Below are 7068 nucleotides of genomic sequence, written 5' to 3' on the forward strand. Positions count from 1 at the left end.
GAAATGCGCATACTTCCATTTTTTTTCTTGCATGTGAGACCCTTGTTACTCTCTTCTCCACCATGCTGATGCTGTTAAGGACACTGTCATATTGGAAGTGGAACTGTGGGATGCTAGTTAGCCACTCTGCATGTGGCTGATGGTCGGGGCCTAACAAGAGCCATGGGTGATTGAGACTGATGATGGGAAGATAGAGCTTCAAATCCCTTTACTGTTGCGGTTCATTCCTACTTGTCAGGGTCTGCCAGTTCCTGCCAAATGAGCGGCAGATTTCTTTCTGCGCTTGTTTGCACGTGAGGGTCTTTGGTCACTGTTGTCTTTTTCTTCTCAGCATTTCTTTCACTCACTCACTGCTTCTCTTACTTTTCCTCTGCCCAAGTAATGCTGTCAGCCTTTCCCCATTTAGCCTTGTCCCATCTCTGACTCATTCATTTGTGGAGTTTCTGCCAAATGTCACCAAGACCTATCTCCAAACCTCAAAAAGCTATCTACCCAGAGATTCTCTTGCAGCGGCCCATTTCAAAGTATGCATACCTAAACCTTAATCTCTGCTCAGGCACCCATACAGTTATCTTGCACCATCACTGGAGGTCTTGTTCAGTAGGTGTTCCTTGCATTCTTGCATCCCTCACAATGTAGTATGCAATATTTGATTCATATGATGCATTGCAATATTTGTAGATCAAAATACAATTCCAAAACAAAAGAATGTTGAAAGGTTGGAAGAAAGGATAATGATCTTGCAGGGTTATTTGCAAATTGAGGATATATCAATGTACAGTAACAAGTCTGTTAGAAAACAGCAGTGCTACGCTAGCTACATATTTAGATCTAAATGACCTGTCAGTGATGTGTATGTTCTCTATTTAGGGGATAAAAAAGTTAAGTCAATACATAATCAACATAGTTTTGGTGGGAGGAGTAAAGGCATATAGCACACAGCTGTGGCTGCCATCAACTTACTCATAATGGCACTTATGAACACGGAGGTTCTCTGTGTGTGTGTGTGTGTGTGTGTGTGTGTGTGTGTGTGTGTGTGTGTGGTGTTTATTATGTCTCCATGACAACCTAATTACTACTTTCAGCAATACACTGACATACAGATCGAAAATTGCAATTGGGAATGTGGCTCATTTTTGACAGGGTGGTGGTTTATGAGATGTTTGTGTAGGAGTTTTTTCTCTTTTTGTTTTTCATTCTCAGTACTATGGGTAATTATTTACATTGCTGGTGACACTGAGAAGAATGGAAGAGAGGGATTAGGAAGGGAGAAGAAAGAAAATTACTTTCTCTTTCTGGCTTGGAGTGAGTAACTCGAAGCATTTGTTCTGCAAGCAACTTGGTTGATGGATTGATCTGTTCTCAGCCATGGTGGCATGTGTAATGTTTAATAACATTACATCATTTTGATAAGGTAACATAGCTAGCTAGTGAGGGATAATTAGGTTATAAACTGAAATTACACAGTAAAAGTAAACATAAAAATACTCCAGAACTTTCCGGCAATCTCTGCAACATAGAAAGTGTGACTTTACTTTTGAAACATTTGTCCCCGTATCTTTTCAAATTAAAGTAAAGAACTGAGATTCCAAGATTAGGATATTCTTCTGTGATTTTTATATAGAAATGAGAGTTGATGTCAATTACTTGAAAAAGTTCAGTTGTAGACATTTTTGGCTGAAAAAAAAATGTGTTGACTACTTCCGCTCTATGTGGAGCCAGTGGACCATTGATTGGATGCAGTGTGAAAACACAGCAAGGGTTTTTCACTGTGGGCCACTTATTGTGGCCACTGTCACAATATTAGCCTGATTCTTGACATTTTCCTCTCCCAGCCTGTATATTTACCTGCATACTCACTCTCTTGTCATTTCAGACCCCGCCACTCCCTCCTAACCTGCAATAACCCTGTCCCACCCACCTGCTCACCTGTTCCCACTTCCCTCATTATCCCTGCAATATATATACCAGCCCATTTCCACTTGTTCCCTGTTGGATTGTCTTGTGTGTTCCTCATTTAGTGGGTCAGCTACTTCATCTGCCTGCCTGTACCTTGGATTTCTGCAGTTTTGTCTGCCCTTATCTGGTTAAGTTTGCCTTTCTTGTTTGCCTGCCTGGTTTGCCTACTCTGAGTAAAGAGAATATTTTATCCCACTTTACTTGGTTTTTGAGTTGTGCTTTTGGGTCCAAGCCAAATCAAATAAAAACATATTAGTGGTTTTCTTGCAAAAATACGTTCTATTTTATATTTTGCGCTGCTTTATACTTTAGTTCCTTGTTGAAAGGTGTGCTGGCCTGTGTTGCTACAAAAAAGTGAAAGACAGTGGGACAATAGTAGCAGTAAACTCTGGGTTTTAGTTTTCAGTTTTTTCAAAGCACAAAAGCACAGTAATGTATAACATTGAATTCACTACAACAGTTGCAGAGGGAAAGTTTTTAGAATGTACTTCTGGGTATCAAACTGAAGGCAATACCTTAGCACGGCTGTTTTAATCAGAAACTTTCACACCACCAAACTGGACTTTTCTGACTCTGAGTCTCTATTACCGGTTGCAAACGATAACCATCCACGCCGCTATCATTTTTTTTACCAGCCTAAAATGTGCAGGACAACTGAGGATGAGGAAAAAAAATCTAACTGTATGGGTCGAATTTCTCTTTCTCTTTCTTTCTGAGTGGCTAAAGGTGTTCAAGGGTATCAAGATGAGTTTTTGCGTGCCTGACAATACCTGCCTCAATGGAGGAACTTGACAGTGACTGTGGCCAACCAAACATTGAATGAATGGACTTGTAGCTATCACCTCAATACACTGAAGAAAAAAGAATTAGCTACTGTGAACCATGGGGAGAAGAATATACTAACTATATAGCGGAAGGAAAAGATAAGACAGTTGTTAAAATGAAGCCCTAACCCCAGCTGCTGAATAGCCGGGCTTTTAAACAGAATGACTGGCTAAAGAGAGCAGAACATTTAAAACTTATAAGGATTAATAAAACTTTAAGGAAAGCTCATCCTGCTGGCGCAGTGGACAAAGGCATCTCATTATTGCAATGCCCTGCATTCAAATGCTGCTCACAATCAGTGGCTAACCACACTTTTCTCTCTCTCCTGTTGTTTCTGTTGTGTATATGTTTTAAAATTAAACTTAAAGATTTCTTAAAAGCCAGTTAATCATGTAGTCGTGTGTAGGGGTGTGGGGTGGGGGTGTGTATGTGTCGGCGTGTATATATGAGAATGCCGGAAAGTCGCACTGCTGTTCCTACAAGGTCAACAAAATGTACCACATAATTTCTTTCACATCTTTGTTATCTGTGAATATGTTTTATATCTTCTAGGGACAGGCACTGGAAATTAGCAGTAGCTATAAATGCTGTGATACATTGTCACGCAATTTTCTGTGTAAACTGTATCTGTCTCTATCAAATAAACATTAAATGAAAAGAAATGTAGTGGGTCTCTGCCTTTTGTCTTTCAGCACTTTATTGCAAGGCAATAGACATGGCAACAGCACCTCCCTGCAATTGAAAAGAAACTAAGCATTTACAGGGTCTCTCTTGCATAAGTGCTTGTGCCTTCCCAGGAAAAAGGTAAGAATAAAAAGAGAGGGGATGTGTGCTCCTTAGCACTATAAAAACAGAACATTAGCAGTACTACAGAAATGCCAGTATAGAAGTATAACTGTTTATGTAGTACACTAGCTGTTTGGAAATGACTGTAAATCACAATGACCAACTGTATTCATCATTAAATCCAAGTAAATGCTACACAAGATAGAGTGTGCTTTATTTCGTAGGAGATCCACATAGATTGACAGTGTATTATTAAATTTTTATTTAATCTATTACCATTATTAGTTGGCACAAGTACTATAGGGTCAGATGGACAATTCAGTATCAAATGAATTTATTTATTACCATGGTTCACGTTCTTGACTTCCAAATGTTGATTTGAAGACTGATTCTGACTGTCAGAGTCACAAAAATTGACTCCATCACTCCTAAAGATAAAGTGGCACCCAAACATACATAATAACCTTCATAAGTGAACAACCACAAACTAACTGCCCTGAATTACTGCCATGATATGGTATACTTTTGACCACCTAGTAATTTTACGTACATAAACCGAAAGATGTGTGGTGGACATAACAGAATTAACAGATACCAATAGCTCAATTTGGTTCAGTTACTGGCTGCATAACACTATACACATGCCAGAGCTGAACACCACAGTTAATCTGTTTGCACTCTAGCTGAATCACTTTGACCTGTATTTAACATGAAGTTCAGTTCCAGCACATACAGCATTAATCCAAATTAACCTGTGTACTTTTCCTCATGAGCTGACTTCTCACACTACAATCTGTTATGTCTGAATTAACATACTGCACGCTTTAGGCCATATTTCAGATATTTGCATTAATTCACTGTGGAAACATTACAGGAATGTGATTTGTCGTGCACCACTTCTGGGAGTTTGACTGAATATCTAAATAAATAACTGAACCACAGACATATGTCTACCACAGGAAATAAAAGTATGTGGCTTCTGTCACCATATGGAGGTCATTACATTTTCAGTACTTGCAAGTAGATTTTAAGTAAAATCGCATGTTGTAAGGATAAGCTGATGGTGTGAACAATCTTTAATGGTGCTTTAAAGAGCCATTGTATTCAGTGGCCGACAAGGGCAAACGCACTGCAACTTAAGAAAACACATGCAAATTGACAAAATACAAGCAACTTAGGAAAACATCTTCATCAGTTTGACAACACGTGCAGCATTTAGAAAACCCGCTGCAAATACAGAAACCCGCTGCAAATACACACAACACAACCAAACACAGAAATGCGCTGAAAATACAACAGAAGCGTTTCCAGAGGACACTAAAAAAGTTTATGACTCATGAAGTCGGGTCCTGAGTCCGTATCATCCATTCATTGTTTTTCTGTTATTTTGTTTTATACTGTTTCTCCACTTTGCGCATTAACAGTCTGATCTGCAGCGTGTGCTTACCTCGCAGGAGCACGCAGATTAAAAGAAAAAGTTTGTAAAGCATTTTTGAAACTGAATATTATGGTCAATTTGAAGGAATTTGAAAAAAAATGTTGGAAAACTACTGTTAATCAGAGATATTAACCAGGTTCATCAGTGATGACAGACATACTGTAGCCTGTTGTTGGGATTTACAGTGGTTAAACGGTCACCAAACTGTGTAGGTGCAATCAGTTAATTAGAATTATCAAAGATAATCATAAATAATAACTTTAATGAATCTTTGGGGGGCACCACTCTAAAAGAAGAGAAATGGGAATTTGGGACTCTGATTAATAATTAAATTAATAACTATAATGAGATTTACTCTCAATAGCTAGTAGGTTGAAGGATTTGGAGTTCAACATAGAAGAGGTTGGCAAATTATTCACTCTTGTGCAACATTAAAGAAACCAGCATAATTATACACAAGCATTTATTAAAAGATAAACAAAGTAAAAACATTGTGGAATGCTGATAAAAGTTCAGTTAAAGTTCCACAAATGAACAAGTTCAAATGGTGGACTGCCAGTGGTCCTAACATCATGCTTAGCTGGCATGCACATTATATGAGGAGTTTATCCACCCTTGTTTTTTTACCCTGGTCTGCAGCTGGCTTCACCGCAGTACTCCTCTGACATGACCCCACATCTACAGAGATGGCTTTCACAAGTTCACCTGGAACTCCCAAACCACAAGTAAGTCTGTTTCGCTCTGCCGTTGTTTTTCACATAGAGCCTAACATTAGCCATCTGTCATGTCTTAGCTAAGGTTAACTCTTGTTCCAGCGGACCTCTGTCAGACTAGCATAACGTCAGTTAAAAATTTACTTTACCGAGCCAAGTTCTGTGTGAAAAAACAGCAGCAGCAGAGACTTACTTGCTGTGTGAGAGTTCCAGGTGAACTCGTGGGAAGCCATTGCCCTATGCTAGGTGTGCGGTGATGCCAGGGACTTCGGAGCGGACGAGAGGTCGGCTGGTTAAGAAAGAGTGACATTCTCTCCTTAGTATGCAGATTAAATGTAAATCACGCTCTCCTTACCCCCTCCCCTCAAACCCCTCCTCTCCACACCTGTGAAAGTTGAAACTGAAAGATTGAAAAACACATCAGAATGCAAAAAATATCAAAATAAAATGGAATTTTAATGCCAGAGTTTGCTTTTTCAGTTAAGGTTTTGTTTTCAATGCCAAATTTTGTTTTTGATGCCACATTTTAAAGTCACTGTCCTGGCTCCATATTAGTGGAGACCAAAACAGAGCTAAAAGGAGAGTAAATATGAGACTTGTCGGGTGGCCAGAAACACAACTCCAAATGAATATTACTGTTGCTCCATATCTGCTGGATGTATTGATAGGCAACTGCTTGCTAACATTCCCAATATCATCTTCAAGGCTGAGAATATGCCAGTGTTGTGTTTACAGCTTGATAACCCTAAAATGCCAAAAAATCAGTTAGTCAGGACTATTATTCCATGGTAGTACTAATATTTTTACAAGTCAAGTTCAGTACTTTTTCCACTACCAGCTGCATGTTTGTAGGCAGGTCTCTCACAGCCCCTTATCATAACCCAAACATAAATGTCAGTGGTGTGTGCATCTGTGTATGCAGCTGACTGGAAAGGCCGTGAGAGTTGCGGCTGTGAGCCTGCAGCTGTAATTGAAATGATGTTGGAGCCATTGGAAATGTAAAACACATCTCTTATGTGTGCCAGAGGAACTTTTCCTAGAGCAACTGTAAAAGCTTTTATGAACCAGAATCTGAGTCTGAATCACTATCATGTTCAACACAGAGAGAGTGAGAGTAAAAAAAAATAGCCAGTTATATGGCCAGTTATTTGAAAAAGTTGTAGATTAGGCTATTAATTTAAGAATGCAAAGAGATATGGAAACCACATGTTAGCAGCTGAGCTTCAGGCAGTGGCGTTTGTGTTAGACACTTCATTACTTGGATCGATCAGACGTTTCTTTAATTACCACATCCATGGGTATGCTGGGGCCCTTCATTAGATTAGATTAGATTAGATTCAACTTTAT

Source organism: Siniperca chuatsi, linkage group LG22, assembly GCF_020085105.1.
Source record: "Siniperca chuatsi isolate FFG_IHB_CAS linkage group LG22, ASM2008510v1, whole genome shotgun sequence".
Classification (NCBI taxonomy): Eukaryota; Metazoa; Chordata; class Actinopteri; order Centrarchiformes; family Sinipercidae; genus Siniperca; species Siniperca chuatsi.